The sequence below is a fragment of the Bubalus kerabau genome, chromosome 10 (assembly GCF_029407905.1).
Source record: "Bubalus kerabau isolate K-KA32 ecotype Philippines breed swamp buffalo chromosome 10, PCC_UOA_SB_1v2, whole genome shotgun sequence".
NCBI classification, from domain to species: Eukaryota; Metazoa; Chordata; class Mammalia; order Artiodactyla; family Bovidae; genus Bubalus; species Bubalus kerabau.
This window is the reverse complement of record NC_073633.1, coordinates 11,507,573-11,530,280: the sequence shown is the minus strand read 5'-3', so window position 1 is coordinate 11,530,280 and position 22,708 is coordinate 11,507,573. Positions and strand designations below refer to the sequence as shown.

At 39.1% G+C, this 22,708-nt stretch overlaps 1 long non-coding RNA gene across 3 annotated transcripts in view; it reads right to left on the bottom strand.

Annotated features, from left to right (window-relative positions):
- Positions 1-4,198: 4,198 nt before the first annotated feature.
- LOC129620842 (uncharacterized) overlaps positions 4,199-22,708 on the bottom strand; it is a 69,942-nt gene continuing 51,432 nt past the window's right edge. For 2 of the 3 annotated variants that reach the window (XR_008698744.1, XR_008698743.1), the window contains 2 exons: positions 5,157-5,275; positions 4,199-4,547 (listed from right to left, as the gene is read on the bottom strand). This is a non-coding gene — a long non-coding RNA (uncharacterized LOC129620842). Of the gene's footprint in view, positions 4,548-5,156; positions 5,276-19,007; positions 19,296-22,708 lie in introns of those variants that run through there. The other variant, XR_008698745.1, reaches the window with a different exon arrangement.

The window sequence follows — 22,708 nt, the reverse complement described above, 5'->3', positions numbered from 1 at the left end:
TGAAAAGACTCTGATGCTGGGAGGGATTAGGGGCAGGAGGAGAAAGGGACGACAGAGGATGAGATGGTTGGATGGCATCATCGACTTAATGGACATGAGTTTGAGTAAGCTCTGGGAGTTGGTGATGGACAGGGAGGCCTGGTGTGCTGCAGTTCATGGGGTCGCAAACAGTCAAGCACAACTAAGCGACTGAACTGAACTGAACTGAACTGAACTAGAAAATCAGCTTACACTTTGACCAGCAGGGAGACATTATATTTGTTCTAGTGGTCAGGAAACAAATCCACTGCCTTCTGTCCTGGAGGCAGAATCTCTCTCTAGCTTCTAAGTCGGCTTGCCATATAAACATCCTTTAAATTTTTTAAAAACATTTTTATACAACCTTTGGATATGTACTATTCCATTGTATATAATTGGGCTTCCCTGGTAGCTCAGCTGGTAAAGAATCCATCTGCAATGTAGGAGACCCCAGTTCAATTCCTGGGTCGGGAAGATCCCATGGAGAAGGCATAGGCTACCCACTCCAGTATTTATGGGCTTCCCTGGTGGCTCAGAGTGTAAAGAATCTGCCTGCAATGCAGGAGACCTGGATTCAATCCCTGGGTTGGGTAGATTCCCTGGAGGAGGGCGTGGCAACCCACTCCAGTATTCTTGCCTAGAGAATTCCCATGGACAGAAGAGCCTGGCAGATGACACTCGATGGGGTCTCAGAGAGCTGGCCATGACTGAGCAACTAAGCACAGCACATTGTATGTAAATATCACACCTTCTTTATCCATTCATCTGTTGATGGGCATTTAGGTTGCTTCAATATCTTGGCAATTGTACATAATGCTGCTATGAACATTGGGATGCATGTATCTTTTCGAATTAATATTCCTGGGTTTTTCTGGATAACCCCAAATGGAACTACTCCAATCTTCTATCTAAGAGGTATAGCATTTTCAGAGCCAAGAAGAAGAGACTGAGGATGGGGCTCATCCCTCAGCTTATGGATTTTCTTTTAATTCCCTCACCTTATTTTTAGTACAGTGCCATGCCACTGTACCCATCTATGTCTGGTCTCCTTGACACGTGACTTCATATGGCTCAATATCTCTAAGACAGTGAACATCCAGCCTTCTGTTATGAGGAGAATTGGCTGAGCATGCTTACTGATTAGCTGAGGGGGTTGGAAGAAGGAACCTGGAAATCTAGCTGACTCTTCAAAAGGCTTTCAACTAGTTTTCTGTTTGGGGTTCTGCCCTGTAGTCCCACCTTTAGGAATATCTGGTTTCTCTAATTCCTGAAATTTTCTAGGATTCAGTGATGCAAAAACTACTTTCTCCTTATTGATTTCTCCCCTACAGTGTCACAAGTTTCAGCTTTCTCTGGCAGGCTAACTTTTTTTACATTTATCCATTTGCTTTCCTTATTCCAAAATGGTAGTCATTATCTCATCTGCTGCCATAATTTCTTCCATTCTCAGCATCTCTGTGGTTCTTCACCTTTGTTTATCCTTTGGTTGCTATTTTAGTAGGAGAGGGAGTCGAGAAGAACTAATGTGCTCATGCCATCATGTTTAAGAGGAAGGCTTGGGATGCCATCATCTTCTCGTATCTTATGAGCTCTAAGATTTGTGAACTAGCCTTGAGGAGATTTTGTCAAAGCAAAAACTACTCATTCATCACTTACAGCCTCCCCAAAGGTTCAAAATAAGTTGGTCTGGTTTGGAACACATACATATTCATGTCTTATAAAGAGGAAATAACTAAAGATTATATAAGCTAGGAAATAATAACAACATACTCCAATGGATGATACAAATAAAGACAAGACCAAGGGCCTCCCTCATTCCACACCTCTCGGAGAGGATCAGTGCGGCAGTTGGTGTGAGTCTGCAGGAGAAGACAGGGGACCTATCCTGAAGACTCCCAGAGAATACTTGGAAGCTCTATCTCCTGGGAGATGTGTAGGAAATAAAATAAATTTTGAAGAATTAAAACCTCAGAAATCTTAGAAGCAGAAGCCTATGATAAGATAGCCCACATATCCAAGTGTTTTTAAAAGAATTTACTGAGTAAAGAGGCTTCCCTGGTGGCTCAGTGGTAAAGAATCCACCTTCCAAGCAGGAGACGCAAGTTTGAGCCCTGGTCGGGAAGATCCCCTGGAGAAGGAAATGACAGCCCACTCCAGTGTTCTTGCCTGGAGAATCCCACAGACCCGGGAGCCTGGCGGGCTGCAGTCCGTGAGCTCTCAAAGAGTCGGACGGGGCTGAGTGACGAAACAACAGCGAACACCTGAGTAAACAGTACAGCTGCAGAAAGAAGGCAGCTAAACAATAATTTTCATCTTTGAGCAATGACCCACTCATTTTTAATCTTTCTTTTCTCTTATTAACACTTGCTAACTTCTAGCGCTCTATTCCCTCCCTCTTGAGCACAATGTTATCAAAGAAAATCATATTTCTTTAAGTGAAAGTGAAGTCACTCCATCATGTCTGACTCTTTGTGACCCCATGGACTGTAGCCTGTCAGGCTCCTCTGTCCATTGGATTCCCAAGCAAGAATAATGGAGTGGGTTGCCATCTCCTTCTCCGGGGATCTTCCCAACCCAGGGAATCAAACCTGGGTCTCCCGCACTGCAGGCAGACTCTACCATCTGAGCCACCAGGGACTCCATATTTCTTTAAATATGTTGTATTATTCAGATCACTTGTTAGCACAGGCTGATTTTCTCTGCTCTTCCATTTCCTGCCAGTTAATAACTTTATTTTCTTTTTTTTTATTTTTAAACTTTACATAATTGTATTAGTTTTGCCAAATATCAAAATGAATCCGCCACAGGTATACACGTGTTCCCCATCCTGAACCCTCCTCCCTGCTCCCTCCCCACACCATCCCTCTGGGTCGTCCCAGTGCACCAGCCCCAAGCATCCAGTATCGTGCATCAAACCTGGACTGGCAACTCGTTTCATACATGATATTTTACATGTTTCAATGCCATTCTCCCAAATCTTCCCACCCTCTCCCTCTCCCACAGAGTTCATAAGACTGTTCTATACATCAGTGTCTCTTTTGCTGTCTCGTACACAGGGTTACTGTTACCATCTTTCTAAATTCCATATATATGCGTTAGTATACTGTATTGGTGTTTTTCTTTCTGGCTTACTTCACTCTGTATAATAGGCTCCAGTTTCATCCACCTCATTTTAAAGCCAGAAACAGAAGTGGAATTACCAGGGGCAGAGGGCAGAGGGCAAAGGTCAAGCAGAAGAGAAAGGTAGGCTCAGAAAGTGACAAGGACACAGGGAATAAAAAAGGACTCAGAGGAGGTGATTGATATAAGTGGAGAAGGTGGGAGTTGCAAGAAAAAAGGGGAAACAAAGGGATGGAATAAGCAGAGACGACACAGAACAGGGTGAGGAGCTAGCACAATGGGAGATTCCCCTGCAAAAGGAAGACCTCAGAGCAGTTGTTGGACAGGAAATGCAAATGTTCCAAGCTCCATCCTTCTTCTGAGAAAGTCTGTGGATTTCAAAGGTTCCAGGAATTAAGTGAGGAACACTGATTTATGAACGTCAAGTCTTATGAAAATGTCTCTTAATCATGAATTATCTTTGCACAAAAAGAGGTTTTGATTTTTATCCGTTTTTTTAAGTTTTAAATTTTCATAAAAATAAAAATACAGTGTTTAAAGAACCTGATAGAACTTGAGCCAAACACCAATTTGAGAGACTGTTGTGGCAGAAGGCCAGGAAGAGGTGTTCACAGAAGTGTCACCTAAAGAAGGCTCTGGAGTGCTGGACAGAGAACACAGCACACCCTGACATCTCAGTGAAAACAGACTGGTGGTGCTGCCTGCCTGACTTATCGCTTAAACAAAGCAGGAGCGTTAAGAACAGTGATGACAGAGACAAAGGCAGGGAAGAGAAGCACACACAGAAAATGAGTATTATTTTCTCTAAGGATTTACCGAAGTCTCCAAAAAACGTGGTCACTAATGCCCACAGTCATAGGCCAAAAAGGACTCTGCTTCAGATATTCTGGTACTCAAACTCCCAGGGAGGGAAAAAAAGGTCAAGTCACATTTAAGTTTCAACTCTTCTTGGACCAGCCATGAAAAACAACAACAACAAAAAATTATAACAGATTGGCAGCTATCTAAATGTGAAATTCTGCTTTCTTTACCAGTGAGAGTGAGCAAATGCTATTATAAATACAGCTTGTTTAAAAGCCTTTATTTGAGAGTGCCTTGCAATAAACAAGAGAAATCTGCAGCCCAGGGCACTGAGCCAGAGCTTGTATGCTGTACTATCTAATTGCAACCAAAAGCGAGACTGGGAGACGCAGGACTGTTTGTCCACCAGCCACCCCTGCAGCCACACCAGCACTTGGTTTGGCCGTGGAGCAGGGAACACGCACTACGAGTAGATACCCACAAGGCACTGCTCCAAGGAGGTGTGCTAGGGCTCCAGAGTAAACTGCCCGAGAGCCCCGCGTAGAGTCTGGAGGGACCTGGCTTGAACTCTGACTCTGCAACTTAGAGCTTTGTGATTCCAGAGGAAGCTGGAAGACAGAGAAGACGGTAATAAGTAAGATATAATGTTACGTGCCTCCTAGGTCTATTGTAAGGGTAAAATGAAGAAATGTGTAAGATACTTAGAAGAATGCCTGCAAACCCCTCCAAAAAAAAAATGTCAAACGTTATTAGCATTAGCAGCAGCAATAGCAACACCAGTATCACTAGCGGCTTGATAATCTCTGTATTAAAAGATTTCTATATTATTGTAAGGCTTAGAAGGGGCAATTTAATTAGAAACAAAGGGAGTTTGGTAGGATGGGATCTTAAGCTGTACTTGTGTAGTAAGAAAATTAATATGTGTGTGTGTGTGTGTCTCTGTGTGTGTGTGTGTGTTAGTCACTCAGTCGTGTCCAACTCTTTGCAACCCCATGGATTGTAGCCCACCAGGCTCCTCTGTCCATGGGATTCTTCAGGCAAGAATACTGGAGTGGGTTGCCGTCTCCTCCAGAAAAAATTAACAATGCATATTTCTTTGGAATGGTTTAGCAGGGAGACAAACTGCTCTAGGCACTACCACCTAGCATTATTATTTTGCTTTGTCCTTGTAATCACCACGCTGACTACTACAATGTTTAATACCCGAAGAAACATACCTGGGTGCCATGTCTGGAGAGAGATGGCTCCTGAGGATTGATGCTTGACATCAAAGCCCTCCATCGTCAGTGGTGGAACACAGGGAAAGAGAACTCAAAGGAAATAATCAGGCACTGAGCTGCACAAAAAGTACAGAAAAATCACAGACATACACACAAGTGCATTTGTGTACATTTGTGTACATATACATTACAACAAACCCTCTGGAGTCCTGGGAACTTTCTATAAGATATCTTATTAATTCTCTGAATAGTTCTGTGATCCAAGGATTCTTAGCCCCATCTTTAGAGAGCCAGTCTTCCTGGCTTTGCTACTTATTAGTCATTTGACCTCAGCAAGTCATGTACCCACTTTCTGCCTGTTTCTTCATATTTAAAATGGGGACAGTAATTTACCTATCTTGTAGTGTCCTTATTGAGGATTCAATGAGTTAAGGAATGTAAAGCATCCAAATAGTGTCTGGCACATAACAAATGCTATACAAGTTGAGGTGAATATTATTTTAATAGCTAAGTCGACACAGAGAAATTGCAGAATGTCCCAGCAGTGCAAAACATTAGACATCCCTAGACTCTAATTAGGGCTTCCCAGGTAGCTTAGTGGTAAAGAATCTGCCTGCCAAGCAGGAGATCTGTGTTCCATCCCTGGGTCAGGAAGATCCCCTGTAGAAGGAAAAGGCAACCCACTCCATTATTCTTGCCTGGAAAATCCCATGGACAGAGGAGCCTGGAGGGTTATAGTCCATGGGGTCGCAAAAGAGTAGGACATGACTCAGGGACTAGACAACAACAAAGACAGAATCTAATTAGGGTTGGGGGTGCAGGGGTGATAGGATGATGAGGGGAATATTTACTTGGTAAATCCCTATAATTTTCTTTGTCACAAAGAGCCACGCTTTGGAACAATGAGCACTAAATTTCTTGTTATGTGTCACATCTCTAGGATAAACAAGCCCTGTAAAACCTTCACATGTTGAGTCACAAATGCATTACGGGCACTCAAAATAGCCTCTCTTCTATTGTTTCCTTGTTTTTGTTGCCTTGAATTTCAAGTATTATTTAGCATCTTAAATGTCACAAAGGTTTTTATTATTATCACTAATTGTGCTGTGAAGATCTAATACTGTTTGCACACTAGAATGAAGTATGTTGTTATTGAGTTCTATAGAGTTTTTTTTACAATGTGTTTTAAATTCATTATTTAGGTAAGTCTGCAACATACTCCGGAGAAGGCAATGGCACCCCACTCCAGTACTCTTGCCTGGAAAATCCCACGGGTGGAGGAACCTGGCAGGCTACAGTCCATGGGGTCGCTACGAGTCGGACACGACTGAGCCACTTCACTTTCACTTTTCACTTTCATGCATTGGAGAAGGAAATGGCAACCCACTCCAGTGTTCTTGCCTGGAGAATCCCAGGGACAGGGGAGCCTGGTGGGCTGCCATCCATAAGGTCGCACAGAGTCAGACACGACTGAAGCGACTTAGCAGCAGCAACATACTCAACAAGCACACCTCAACCCAGTTTTACATTGTGAAATAAGAATAAGCAAGTCCATCAACCCTATGAACAGTCAGAAAAGGCAGGGCTTCCTTGAATGTTTATATTAAACCATTATTCTAGAACGTAAGGATGTGGCTTCTGTAGGATATTATTTAGCCATATAAAAACAAAGTATATTATTTATTATTAGAGTTAAAATAGTCTCTTATTATGCACAGTTTGAGATCAATAACATAAAAGCAATTACAGTGCAATCAAGCAAAATGGCATTGTTGGCAGGTTCCACTTATCATTCCAAAATTACCACATTAACAAAAGTCAAGCATTTATTAGGCTACTGAAAGCCAATCAGACAGTCCATTCGCATGGCCCCTTTGGTGTTTCTAAAGTTGTGCTCACACCTGTGGAGCATGATTAAGTCAGAGTGTTATTTTTCTGTTTGCCCTCCCCAATAAAATGCCCCAAGATTGGAGTTAATCTTTCCAAGTTTAGCAGAACCCAAATGCACTTTTGTTGAGCCCCAGATTTTATTAATTTCTTTATTAATCAGAATTTTTATTTTCTTGCATCTTCAATTATTGGAGTGGCAGGTAAACAACAGCATTGTGAAAATGCCTTGAATAGAATTTCAGACAATGCTCAGCTCTAGTGAATGCTATTTCCCAGTTAACAAACCAGAAATATACCTGAAACAATTCAGTCTGCTGAAAATTTTTCTAAAATAATATTATGTACTTTCAAGATTTAATACATTTACTAATAAAAATAATACCTCACACTATGTAGTACTTACCATGGGCCAGTCACTATGCTTTACACATATTAACTCATTTACTGTTCAAAGTAAACAAGGAGGAAGCTACTACTTTCCTCTTCATTTTACAGAGAAAATGACTAATTTCCTCAGATTAGTTGACTTACCCAAGATGAAATGAATGGTAAGTCTAAGGGAGGATTTGGACCCAGCACTCTGGCTCCACTCATTTAGGCATTACAGTATATGGTATGGCCAGTGTAGGGTTTATGTTTATGTTTAATAGCTCTAAATGATTTATTATCTTATATTATGTCAAGACCACTAATTATGGACATGAATTCTCATTGCTATTGTGGTTCAATTGCTCAGATGTGTCCAACTCTTTGCAATCCCACGGACTGCAGCATGCCAGGCCTCCCTGTCCTTCACCATCTCCCGGAACTTGCTCAAGCTCATGTCCATCGAGTCGGTGATGCCATCCAACCATATCATCCTCTGTGGTCCCCTTCTCCTCCTGCCTTCAATCTTTCCCAGCATCAGGGTCTTTTCCAATGAGTCAGTTCTTCACATCAGGTGGCCAAAGTACTGGAATTTTAGCTTCAGCATCAGTCCTTCCAAAGAATATTCAGGACTGATTTCCTTTAGGATGGACTGATTGGATCTCCCTGCAGTCCAAGGCACTCTCAAGAGTCTTCACCTACACCACAGTTCAAAAGCATCAATTCTTCAGTGCTCAGCCTTCTTTATGGTCCAACTCTCACCTCCATGCATGACTAATGGAAAAACCATAGCTTTGACTATACCTTTATTGGCAAAGTAATATCTCTGCTTTTTAATTTTTTAATTCTGGTGGTGAAAGAATTCTCACTGAGAACCTGTATGCTGGGGAAGGGGAGGAAGTGGTTTAGGGCTTGAACTAAGTTAATCTGGGGGTTTAAAAATTGTTGAAGCTTTCTCTCTGAAATAATACCAATCCATATTGATTGGGGAAAATAATAAAAATATAAAAAAGAAAGAATTACCCATTTTCCTGCCATTATAGCATTTTAAAGGATATTTTATCAGTCTTTCTATGTATTACATAGATGTATTTAAAGAAATTAAAGGAAGTAGATTCTCAAAAAGAGACAGACCTTTTCTCCTCTGCAAAATGGGTATAAGACTTGAACTTACACACAGTGAAGGATAGGCAGATGTTTCAGGTACAATATAAGTATGATGCTTGGCATTTAGCAAGCCCTCAACAGATGTTGTAGACAGTTATTAGTATCAGCAATACATAACACTGTCAGTTTGCCTTCCACCCAAATCTAGATTGTGTTTTCTCACTTTATTGAATATTCTTCAAAAACATTTTAAAATGTTCATTAGAGATTTAATTGGTCCTTCCTTTTTTTTTTTTACATTTTAAGTATGCTGCAATGAACGTCCTCATAAATAACTCCTTTGTGATTGTCTGCTTTTTTTTCCTTAGTAAAGATTCCAAAAGTGAAATGGCTGTTTCCAACATAAACACAAATATTTTGAGACTTTTAATGCATATTCCCAAACTTATGTCTAGAAAGGGTATGTCACAACAATATTATCTTGGGTATGAGAACACAGGACTCTGTGGGATTAAAGTACTAGGATTATTTCTAATATTTGCCAATTTAGTTAAGAAATGGTGACTCATTTTAACTGGATTTATCTTATACTAATGCAATTGAATTTTTTATATGTATGCTAAGCACTTGTATTTCTTTTGTGAAATTGCTTTGCATGGCCTTTGCCCTCATTTCCACTGGGACTTTACTGTCTTTCTCATTGTTTCCTAAGAGTGCTTTTCATTTCCACTTATTGATTCATATATTCAACAAGTATTTATTATTGGCACCTACTGTAAGCCAGTTTTATAACTCTTTCACAGATTATGACATATTTTGCTTTCATTACTTTCATGTTTTGTACATAGTGATTTTAACAGATAATTTTAATTTTGAGGTAGCTAGAATATACTAATATTCTCCTCTGGTTTCTGACTTTGGTACTAAATTATATATTCATCTACGTCTTTCTAAGTTTCTTAATGACTTTATTTTTCATATTTCTATATTTTAACTACCTGGAATTTACTTCACGGTAATTAAGTAGGAATCTAACATAATCATTTTTATTTCTAAATTAGCTGTTGTTTGAAACCTATGAGCTTTATTTCTCTCAAATACTTATATCAAATATGGTATTTTTCTGGTTTGCAGTTCTCTTCTTTGAATCCACCTATACCTTCTCATTCCAGAGAGAATGAGCAGATATTTATAGATGTTTTAATTATTGTATTTTTTAAATTATATTTTGATATCTGGTTTTTCCCCAATTATATTGTTTTTCCTAGAAACTACTCTTTCAGAGAAACTTAAGAATAATTTTGTTTGAATATAAAAATAATCAAATTTGGGTCTTAATTGGAATTGACTTCAAGAGGTATAAATTAATTTGGGAAGAATGTGTATCTTTTTGGGAAAACTGTATAATTTTTATTCTTCCCAACACTAACCATGATGTCTCTTTATTTATTCAGATCTTTCTCTTACTATTAATAAATTTAATAAATACTCTTATATTGGTCCTACACATTTCTTATTAAGATTTTTACAAGTTATTTATTTGGTGTTTTTGTCCTATCATGAAAGAAATTTTCCCTTTGTAATTTCTAACTGGTTGTTTGCAGCATATAACAAAACAATCTTATTTTTATATTTATTTTTAGACTAGTAACCATAAGTAGTGTTTCCCTTATTTGGGGAGGTTTTCTAGGTAAATAGTATTGTTATTTTCAAATAAAAATAATTTGTATTTTTCTCTTCCAGTATCTATATTTCTTAACTCTTTCTCTCATATAATTGTAGTAAGAACTTCCCAGAAAAAAAACAGTGGTAGTATCAGGAATTCTTGTCTTGTTCTTATTAATAGCAATCCCTTCACTGCTTCAGTATCAGGCATGATAGTAGATTTGGATTTAAAAAAAAAAAAGCTTCTTTCCATTTCTTATTCATTATAAACATTTTAAAGCCAGAAGTTGGAGTTGAATTGTATTAAATGCCTTGTTTTCTCTATCTGGAACCTTTTTTTTTCCCCCTTTGGCCTCTGATGACATACTGCATGAATGGATTTCCTAATATTAAACAGTCCTTTCAATTCTGAAATAAACCCATCTAAACTTGGCATATTATTTTCACATTATGCTACTGAATCAATTTACTTATTTTTCCCCCACATTTTAAAATCTATATTTATATGAAGCTATCCTGTCATTTTTTTCTGCTATATCCACCAGATTTTGACATTAGGCTTATGCTAAACATGTTTAAATAAATGGAAAAGATTTCCATCTTTTCTATGCTCTACCATAAGATGAACAGAAGAAAAGTAACTGTCCTCTAGATGTTTAATAGAACTTGATAACAATATTTATGTACATGTGACCTTCCATTTTCTTAAAATGTAGCATTTTATTTTTAAATTCCTCTCTCAATGCCTATGTAGTAAAATCTTTGTGTCACATCTTTCTCCCTCGGAAGTCTGTAACAGTTACTCCTTTATCTTTAGGCATTTGGTAGTAGAGAAACCGTGGGGCTTTTCCTTCCTAGTAGATAACTTTTTATAAATAGGTGTAGATTTTCTCTCGGAGAAGGCAATGGCACCCTGCTCCAGTACTCTTGCCTGGAAAATCCCATGGATGGAGGAGCCTGGTGGGCTGCAGGCCATGGGGTCGCGAAGAGTTGGACACGACTGAGAGACTTCCCTTTCACTTTTCACTTTCATGCATTGGAGAAGGAAATGGCAACCCACTCCAGTGTTCTTGCCTGGAGAATCCCAGGGACGGGGGAGCTTGGTGGGTGTCTATGGGGTCGCACAGAGTCGGACACGACTGAAGCGACTTAGCAGCAGCAGCAGCATACATTTTTCTCTAATCTTTGAAAGTCAAAATATTTGCCAGGCTCTGTCTAGGGGTTGATCTTATTTAATTTTACCAGAACTTGTTGACCTCTTAATCTGAAAACAATTAATGTTTAATGTTTGTTCAGCTCCAGAAAGTTTTTTAATCTATTTCCTGGTTATTTCTCTTCCTACACCTACTCTGTTCTCTTTTTCTGAGATTCTTGTTCAGTCTTTCATTACTTATCTTTAAAATTTTTTCACATCATTTCATCTCTTTATTCCTCTGAATCCTGGATGAATTCCAGAGGTTATCATTTACTTCACAAATTGAATTTTCTGCAACCCCAAACCTGATCTTAATTTAGGCTTTAACCATGACAATCAGTCATTTTTCTTCTGTTCTCTTTTTTCCGACCTCAGATTGTTCTTTGTGACCACCTTGTTTACTTCTGTAGACTCAGTAAACTCTTCTCTATCATGTGAAGATCATAAATTTAAAACTTGAACTTTCCCCCTGTATTTTGAACAGTAACTGCAGTTCATAAGAAGGCACTTGCTTTGGCTCTACAGCATAGCTCCGTCTTTTAAAACAGCAATATCTTTTTACATGTCAGATGGATTTTTCCTGTTTGCTCATCCTTAAAGAGGTATCTACTTGTTCAGTTGTGGAGGCGAGAAGGAGTCTGTCAAAGATTACTTGGATCTTCATCCAGATCTCTCAGGCCCAGATAAAAAGTGAAGCGTAAGGTTGGGATTTTCCATTCAGAGTGTAAATACTGAACCGCCTGGGTCACTAAGCCAGAGTCTAAGCCAGAGGCAGTCACAGCAGGAAGAACAGTGCTTAGGCTGGCACTAAGCTCTGTGTTTACTGAGCAGCCGGGAATTAGCTGCAGCAATACCCTGAGTCCTTGTTTGGCATGTTTCTCCTCATGAGGAGCCAGATGAGACCTTTGTCGGGGACAGATGTCTGTGTTCAGCGCACACCGGGAACAAAATCGCTCCTGGCCCCACTCAGTGTGGCGTGTCCCAGGGGCACAGGCCCCACTTGTCACCCGCTGCCAGACCACCAGGCCAGGCGTCCTCCTAAATAAGAGAAGGAGAGGAAGTTCTGCTGAGAACTGTGTGCCTCCACTCCCCGGGCTCCAAGTGGAGAGCCATGATTCACCTTAGTCCAGCCTTCATTTCAGTCTCATCTGCGCGACAACAGACCGACTTCCTGGCAAACTGGGCCACCCTTTCGTATCTTCCATGATCAGTTTTTAGTATTTCTATTGGACTGTCTTGTAGGTGTGTAAGTGGAAATCTACAGAACCTGTGGTCTTCTTGCCTGTGCTCCACTTGTTTCTTACCCAGGGATCCCTTATTTCTTTTCTAACCTGCACTGAGGAAAGTGCTATTGTACCTTGCTAATGGGGAATGGGGAGAAAGCCACGACAATTTTATTTACAGACAAGGGGGAAATTACCTTCTTTACTTAAGGAAACTAGCCATACTCTTAGTATGGTGATCTTCACAAGTTATTTTTTTCTTCCTTCTTTTCTTGATTGAACGAAGCAACACAGAAAAACTAAGATAAAAGAATGTCATGTGAACTGCACAGACTTTTCTAATTTGCTAAACTTGCTAAAGATTAAAATTTAATTCATTTCTTCAGCCTAAGCCAGTAAAAAATATTTCCTTTGGCTGAGACAACAAGTAACCACTGCTGAAACTACACAATCTGGTTTTTTATAGAATTCATGGTGAGTTAAAATGAAACATTATTAAAGTAGTCCAAGAACAAAATTGTTAAGAGGTGTGAAAGATTAAGGAGGAACATACCCAAACGTGTTTGGCATTTCTTTCTAATTAAAACTTGCAAGAAAACAAATGCTTGCTTGGCTGCTCCTTTTTAGGTTTGTCTTAATAAAATACTGTCTCAGGTAAATAAAGAAGGAAAACTCAGAATTCTGAGAGAAATCTCTCAAGCAAAGCCTGTACCTTGCAATTCATGCCATGAACCAGAGAAGGCTTGTCACGGGAACGCTGTCGACAGCTGTGGCCGTGCAGTAGTATTGGGAAACCAGTCTGGTGAGCAGGTCCCGGGAGCAGAAGGGTGCTGGCTTCCAGTCTGCCTTCCCTTTGATGCTGGCACCACCCAGCCCTGGGCTCTGTGTCCTCACCTCCAGTTCCCTTCTCAGCCCTCAGCAGCATGACTCTCAATTCACAGCACAACAGCTTTTTACTGATGGGCTCGGTGAAGAGAAGGTTTTTAAGTGAGTCTTGCTAAGCAAACTGCTTCAGTAGTTCTATTCCAGGAAGAAGTATTTCCTGGTCTGACTGTTTAACACAGAGATTCCCTCCCTCCAGTCTTCGCCCCTCTCTGACCCACTTCACATACAGTAGACAAAATGCTCCCTTCAGAGAACAAATGTGTTCTAATATGAACACTCCTGGTTTTGTTTTTAAATACTGTCACAAATGGCAGAGAAAAAAAATCAGTCCCTGATGAGTTTCATATTCAAGTGTTTTATGAATTGATTCCCACCACATCACTCCTAGGGGAACTTTCCAGGCCCTGCTGGTACATGCTAGTTAATTCTCGCTGGTCCTTCAGAGTGTGATTTCTTACCCCTCTCAACAGCTGGTTATGCCAGGTTTGAACCCCTGGCAGCCTGTAGAGGAGGTGGATGGGTTCTTGCGGAAATAGTTTATAATTAGCCCTAAATAATATAACTTTGAACTCTAGTGCATGCCACTAGGCTGGGTGGGACTCCAACAGTGTGGACTGAGACTTCACGGGAGACCACAGAGCCAAATTCCCCAGGGACGTCCACCCACACGGCCCTCAGCCTTACTTCAAGGTCCCAGTTTTCCAGCCAAGAAAGGTCAATGTAACGGATCTGTCTTGGCTGTCAATTTCCATCTTTTGGGGAAACTTGATTCTAACTATCCAGCCTGGAATCCAACTGTCACCTGTGTCAGCTTTCACTGAAGGAGCTCAGACCAGCTACACAGTAGGTTCTGTTTGGTAAATAAATAAGTGAATGGCACTCAACAAGCAGTGGTTTGGAAAACCAGAGATGTCATTACAAAACTCAGTTTTTCATTATTTCTAAACAAAGCAGAGAATATCAGAATCAATTTTTCTAGAAAGTCCTCTTGTCCTTTATTTTCTCTTATTATCTGATAAACATAATCACAAATTATTAACCATAATGCGTTTTTTATATTGCTTCTCGTGTCTTTGGTAAAATAAGAAACTGTAAATAGGATGTTTAGAATATTACATTAAAATTGTTTTAGAATAATTCAAATTATTGTGAATTCAAACTTACATTATTTCCGAGAAGGCAACGTCACCCCACTCCAGTACTCTTGCCTGGAAAATCCCACGGACGGAGGAGCCTGGTAGGCTGCAGTCCATAGGGTCACTAAGGGTTGGACACGACTGAGCGACTTCACTTTCACTTTTCACTTTCATGCATTGGAGAAGGAAATGGCAACCCACTCCAGTGTTCTTGCCTGGAGAATACCAGGGATGGGGGAGCCTGGTGGGCTGCCGTCTATGGGGTCGCACAGAGTCGGACACGACTGAAGTGACTTAGCAGCAGCAGCAGCATCAACTGCTTTCTCTATGTAATGGGCAGAAAGTTGAGTATGTCCAAATTTATATTAGCCATGTATTGAAAATTGAAAGCCATGTATTGAAAATTAATATATTTTTAAAGATTCTCTAGTAAGCAAATTGAATCGGCAGAATAAATCAACACAGAAATGTAATTAGGGGTTCTGGAAAACAATAGGAAAAAGTGACACTCCGCTCAGAAAGATATCTGGGCACAAAATCTTGTTTGGCAAATGAGCTATTTCACTATCAGAATATGAGTCTTTAAAAATATCTCAGGCACTAATGTCACCAAGTGAGTCAGAACAAAATAGTTGAGCAAAACCTCAAAATGTGAAGCCATGACATGGCATAAAAACCCTTCCGAACCAGAGCAGTTGAAGGTAAAGGACAAGTTAAAAAAGCCACAGGTAAGGGAAAATGGTCCCAGAATCTCATAAATGTTCTACATAGATAATCAGATTATTTGCAAATAAAAAGACATTTACCTCTACATTTCCAGTATTAAAAGCAAAGGCAATCAATACTCAAAAATCATGACTTTCCAGTTTTATAGTTTTTTGTTCTCTATGCCCTTAAGATATCTGTTGTTCAAAATGGCTTAAAGATTTAAATATAAGACATGACATCATAAAACTCCTAGAAGAGAACGTAGGCAAAATATTCTTTAACATAAATTGTACCAATGTTTTCTTAGGTCAGTCTCTCTCAAGGCAGTAAAAATGGAAGGAAAAATATAGAAACAGGGTCTAATTAAACTTACAAGCTCTTGTACAGTAAAGCAAGCCATTAAAAAAAAAGACAACCTATGCAAAGGGAGAAAATATTTGAATGATGCAACTGAAAAGGGCTTAATGGCCAAACTATACAAACAGTTCATACAACTCAGTAACAAAAACAACCAACCTAATCAAAACTGGGCAGAAGACCGAAATAGATCTTTCCTCAAAGAAAACATACAGAAAGCCAACAAATGCAAGAAAAGATGTTCAGCATTGCTAATTATTAGAGAAATGCAAATCAAAACTACAATGAGGTACTACCTCACACTGGTCAGAATGGCCATTATCAAAACTTACAAATAAAAAATGCTAGAGAGGGTGTAAAGAAAAGCGACCCCTCCTACACTGTTGGTAGGAATGTAAATTGGTGCAACCACTATAGAAAGCAGTATGAAGGTTTCTCAAAAAACTAAACATACAGTTTCCATACGATTCTGCAGTCACACTCCTGGGCATATGTCTAGACAAAACTATAATTCAAAGAGATACATGCATCCCGGTTCTCACTGCAGCACTGTTTACAATAGCCAAGACATAAAACCAACTTAAGTGTCCATCAACAGACAAATAAAGATGTGGTCGATATGTATGTACAACAGAATATTACTCAGCCATAAGAAAGGATGAAATCATGCCATTTATAGCAACATGGATGAACCTAGAGATTGTCATACTGAGTGAAGTCAGTTGGAAAATCAAATACCATAAGATATTAGTTATATGTGGAATCTAAAATATGACTTTATAGAACTTTTCCACAAAACAGAAACAGACTCACAGACATAGATAACAGACTTGTGATCATCAAGGGAGATGGTGGTCAGGGGAAGGATGGATTGGGAGTTTGAGGTCAGCAGATAAAAAATACATTAGAATGGATACATAGTATGGATAAATAAGGTCCCTCTGTATAGCACAGGATTATATTCAATATTCTGTGGTAAACCATAGTGGAAAATAATATGGAAAAGAATGTATACATGTACAATTAAATCACTTTGCTGTATAGTAGATATTAATACAACACTGTAAATCAACTATACATCAATACAGTATTTTAAAAAGTTTACATCTGTTTTGTCTCTGTTGTGAAAATGCTACTTAATGTTGTTCCACCATGCATCTCTACCCAACTTCAAGTTCATTAATATTACACTGGTAGCTTGAAATCACCCATGTTGGGAGTATCTCTATCGCAGAAGTTGATGAACAGTCTAAGTTGGAGTTTTTTCTTTGTTCAAAGACCTGGTTGGTAAACACTTACCATCACACCCTGGCAACATTCTTCACCGATCTCCCCTCATCTCCATGTTTAACACCCTAGAAGCTCTCCAAACCCATCCTTCCAGGGTTTTATGGAGGACTCATTAGATAGGCATGATTGATTAAATCATTGGTCACTGGTGATTGAATTCAATTGCCAGCCTCTATCCCCTCCCAGGAGATAGGGCAGGGGGACAACTGAAAGTTCCAACCCTCTAATCCCATGACTGACTCCCCTGCCCATCAGCTCCCATACTTAGGTGTGGGTCCAAAAGCTACCTCATTAACGTAAACACAGTTTTTGTGGAAAGGGGCTTATAGTGACTAGCAAGACCCCATTTCACCTTTATGGCTCTGAAGTGATTTCAGAAAGTGAGGACAAGAGACCAAATGTTATGACAAAAGATGCTCCTATTGCTCTTATTTTTTCAGGAAATTCTGAGCATTTTGGGGATCTATGAGCCAGAAATCATGGGCTAAGGCCAAATTTATATTTCTTATAAACCACATCACACTTTTACAACCTAGCCTGAAGTGGAAGTGCCTACACCAGTTATTTTATTTTTAAATATAGTCTTATGAGAATAGTATGGGCTTTTTGATTCAGATAGATACAAATTTAAAACTTGGGCTCAAAGTGTTTATAGTAATTCAAAACTACACTTACTAGCAGAATATACTTCAGCTAGCAGCTAATATATAAAATATTATCTAGTTGGTAAAAACCATTTAAGATACCTCACTGAAGCATCCTTTATATCAAATGGTCACATTGTATACTTTAAATATATTCCAAGTTTAGTCATCAGTTACACCTCAATAAAGCTGAAAAAAGTCAACTTTGAAAGATTAAGAAAAAAGATATTCCACAGAAGAAGAATGAACTCCTGTGAGAAAACAATTTCTGCTGAAATTTCCTGGGTCATTTTGCATAGCTAGAATTGAAGCTAGTGACTCAACCAAAACTGAATACCAATCTGTGTGACACCCTGGGATTTAACAATTAAATTCTGACTAGTGTTAGGTAGTCATGGTAACAAATCGGTCATTTTGTTCTCAGAAATGAAAAGTAATGGTCCACTCCAAAAGTTGATTTCATATTATCGATTAAAAAAATAAGAAGCTGCAGTTTCAAAGCCTATCTTTAAAAGCCTAATAAAAACATGTCTTTTGTGTTTATTAAAATGAATACATTCCAGAAAGTGTCTTCTTTTTTGGCATATGTATATCATAAAGCAACAGAAAATCAACTTGCCTCAAAGGTGAAAAGCATGATCACATCAATCATTGGAGTGGACAGTGCTTAAATATATTTATAAAACCCATCTTTTGATTCAGAGCATATAATTCAGTAAATCATTCTGCAACAGAAAGAAGTACTTAATAATCATTTTGGCCTCCTCCTAACATATGATTTTATCTATTAAATCTGCTTAATAAAAATCTGCAGTCAATAGAGAAACAGCAAATGTTCTACTCAGAGTAGTGATCTCTGAAGTTCTTCTTAGGACAGGGCTCAACTTCCATTCACTGGTAAGTTTTTTGAATACCTACTGTGTGTCAGACTCTGTTAGAACTGGGGGTACAGCCATGCGTAAGAATGTTGTGGCCTCTGTCCTTTAAAAATATACAACGTTCCAGAAAGACAGACATTACTATGGTGACAAATGCCACAAAGAAGTACAGAGAACTGCAATAGTGTTACAACAAAGGCTAACCTAATCTGGAAGCTCCCGTCCAGGAAATGAAGTTTAACCAAGGCCTGAGGATACCCTGAGGTTAACAGACTCCTGTGAGCATAGAACACTCAAGGCAGCAGAAACAGTCAAAAAGGAGAAAAAGCAATTCAAGCTAACTTCTTGGTTCCATTCTTGCTCATCTTCAGCTATCCTAAACAGTTTGATGATCTAAATTTATTGCATTCATCTTTTCATGGAATATCCCTGAATTGGATTTCTTTTTCATTTAAACTTGCCGCATCTACTAAATCAGTTCTATTCAAATCACAGTCCACTTACCTGAGCATCTGCTTGTAGGAAATGCATGTTCTTGATCTACACCTGTTTTAGTAGCCTAGGGCTGCTGAAACAGTTTACAGTAAAGCAACAAAAGTTTATTCTCTTATAGTTCTAAGGGTCAGAAGTTGGAAACAGAGCTGTCAGCTAGCCTGTGAGTCCTTCCAAGTTCTAGGGAAGAATCACTTTGCCTCCTCCAGCTTCTAGTGGCTCCAGGTGTTCCTTGGCTTGTGGCCACAAAACTCTAACCTCCGCCTTCACATGGCTGTCTCCCCTCTGTGCCTTTTCCTCTTTTGTGTATCTCTTATAAAGACCCTTATCTCTACAGATTTAGGGCCCACCCTCATAATCCAGGATGACTAAATAAGGTCATATTCACAGATTCTGTGAGACAGAATGTGAAATATCATTTTGGAGACCACCATTCAGTCAACTACACTATCCAGTAAATCAAAATCTCTGGGTACAGGGCTTAGAGATTTGCAGTTTAACAAATTCTTCAGGTGTTTCTCATAACACTAAAGTTCGAGAATCACTGGACCAAATCCTTCCCACTCAGTTGGATTCTATTAGCTTCCCCTAGATAACTCTTTCCTGCTATTGATCTCAGAAAAAGATCTTTACAGAAGCATGAAACGTTTGTTCTACCTTATTCAATGCTGACATATTCAAATAGTTATTTTCAAAGAAAAAAAGAATTAATCTTTTCTCACAAATAAAAGAGCACTTATGTATAGCTTGATGGAATTGTCATAATATTAGGGCAGACCACTTGTACATAGGGCATTCCTTATGTGGCAAAGAATATGGAAATCAAATGAGGATTTTCAAGAAAAAACAGTGTTAAACAGCATCACTATGTCAAGGATATTAAACCTCTTTAAATATTAGAAACATAAAATTTTATTCCTTTTGAAAACTATTACCCATCATTTCTGGAAATTATGATAAAATAATAAAAACTCTAGTTTCTAAGGGTTTTATATTTTTACAAAAGGAGAAGAAAGAAAGAAGGTACACTATGTCCTAATCCCATTAGCCTTTACAATTTTGCTCTTATTCCAAGGTCAATTCTGTTACCCATTTTATAAATGAACCAGGTCTAAGGGCTAGTTATATGCTAAGAATTTACAGTGGTCTTGAAGTGTCAAATGAAAATCTTTTCAAATTTTCTTCATCTTTACAAGCTCTTAAAGCTTCTTAAAGCAATAGAAGCTTTTTAAAAAAAGATAAAGTGTTAGTACTGATCTTGTGATATGGTTAAATTCTATTGTTTACATTTTTCATGCAGAAAAACTCATTTTTCCTAGGACAGATGGATAAATAAATAGATATAGAGATCTAAAACCAGCAGGTCAGATTGAAAAATCTAGTCCAAGTCTTTTACAGACACTCAGAAACACACAGTAGAAACAGACACACATGCATGCCCCCATAAAGAGGAAAACTTGTTGGAAAATACAACTGTGCGTGTGCGCTCAGTCGTGTCCGACTCTTTGCGACCCCATGGACTGTGGGACCTCCAGGCTCCTCTGTCCATGGAAATCTCCAGGCAAGGATACTGGAGTGGGGTGCCATTCCCTTCTCCAGGAGATCTTCCCAAGCCAGGGATAGAACCCACCTCTCCTGCATTAGCAGGAGGATTCTTTACCACTGAGCCACTGGGAAGTGATGAAAAATACAACAGTGGTCTGTAAAGGTATCATTTAATTGCTCAGGAATTTTTTGTCCATGCACACCATGGATAAATATTCCCTTTCTATTGAGTACATACGTGAGCATATGACCATGCTTGTTTTCTGTGTCCCTCCCTTTGATTACAACATGCTCTCCTGAGACTCATTCACAACCATCTGCTCTTTCATTTACCTCACTGAAGTCATTTGGGACTTACCCAAGGGCTTCCCTGATAGCTCAGTTAGTAAAGAATCTGCCTGCAATGCAGGATACCCTGGTTTGATTCCTGGGTTGGGAAGATCCACTAGAGAAGGCATAGGCTACCCACTCCAGTATTCTTGGGCTTCTCTTGTGGCTCAGTTGGTAAAGAATCCACCTGCAATGCAGGAGACCTGGGTTTGATCCCTGGGTTGGGAAGATCCCCTGAAGAAGGGAAAGGCTACCCACTCCAGTATTCTGGCCTAGAGAATTCCCTGGACTGTATAGTCCATGGGGTCGCAAAGAGTCAGACACGACTGAGCGACTTTCACTTTCAATAGGGAGAACCCACTTTAATACACTCAGCTATCTCTCCAGACTCCTTTCTAAATTATTCATTCAACAGCTATTTATTGGGCATCTACTTTGTGCCAGACACTGTGGATACAGATGTGAATAGGGAAGTTCTACCTGTGCGGCACCTTCTTTTATGCTGAGGGGTGGGAGGGCTTGGAGGTGGCATGAGGATGAAGGAGCAAACTGGAGGTCAAGAATATGATACTGTTTCTCTGTTGATGGACTTTGACATTGCTTACATGTCCTGGCCATTGTAAATAGTGCTGCAATGAACACCAGAGTGCCTGTATCTTTTCAAATTGTGGTTTTCTCTGGGTATATGCCCAGGAGTGCGATCTCTGGGTCATGTGCTAATTCTATTTTTACTTGTTTAAGGAACCTCCATACTGTTCTGCAGAGTGGCTGGACCAATTTACATTCCCACCAATAGTACAGGAGGATTCCCTTTTCTTCACACGCTCTCCAGCATTCATTGTTTGTAGGTGTTCTGATGATGGCCATTTTGACCAGTGTGAGGTAGCACCTCACTGTAGTTTTGATTTGCGTTTCTCTAATAATTCGTGATGCTGAGCATCTTCTCATGTGCTGTTTGGTCATCTGTAGGTCTTCTTTGGAGAGGTATCTATTTAGGTCTTCCACCCATTTTTCGAGTGGCTTATTTGTTTTATTATATTTAACTGCATGAGCCGTTTGTATATTTTAGAGATTAATCCCTTGTCAGATAAAGAAGATGTGGTACATATGTACAATGGAATGTTACTCAGCCATAAAAAGAACAAAATAATACCATTTGTAGCAACATGAATGGACCTAGATATTGTCATACTTATTTGAGTGAAGTAAGTCAGACACAGAAAGGCAAGTATGATATCGCCTATATGTGGAATCTAAAAAAATGGAGGGGTACAAATGAACTTATTTACAAAACAGAAGTAGAATCACAGATGTAGAAGTATGGTTACCAGGGGATGTGGGGGGATGATAAATTGGAAGACTGAGACTGACATATACACACTGCTATATATAAAATAGATAACTAATAAGAACCTGCTGTATAGCACAGGGAACTCTACTCAATATTGTGCAATGGCCTATTTTGGGAAAGGAATCCTTTAAAAAAAAAGCAGATATATGTATAACAGATTCACTTTGCTGTACATCTGAAACTAATTCAACATTGTAAATCAACTTTAATAAAAATTTTAAAAGAGAATACATTACTGTGATTTTATTCTAGACACTATGTGCCAAAAGTGTGGTATATTTCATCTCATAACCTCACAACAGCCCTATGAAGTTGAACACTTCATATTTCTGCAGATGAGGAAAACCAAACTGAGTAGAATCAAATAATCTGCCCCCAAACAGAAAACTAGTTTCCTGTTTCAAATTGTTTATTCTTAATCATAGCACCAAACTATTCCATCTAGGACAGAAACTTCACCGTCATCCCCACAGCCTCTGCCATCTTA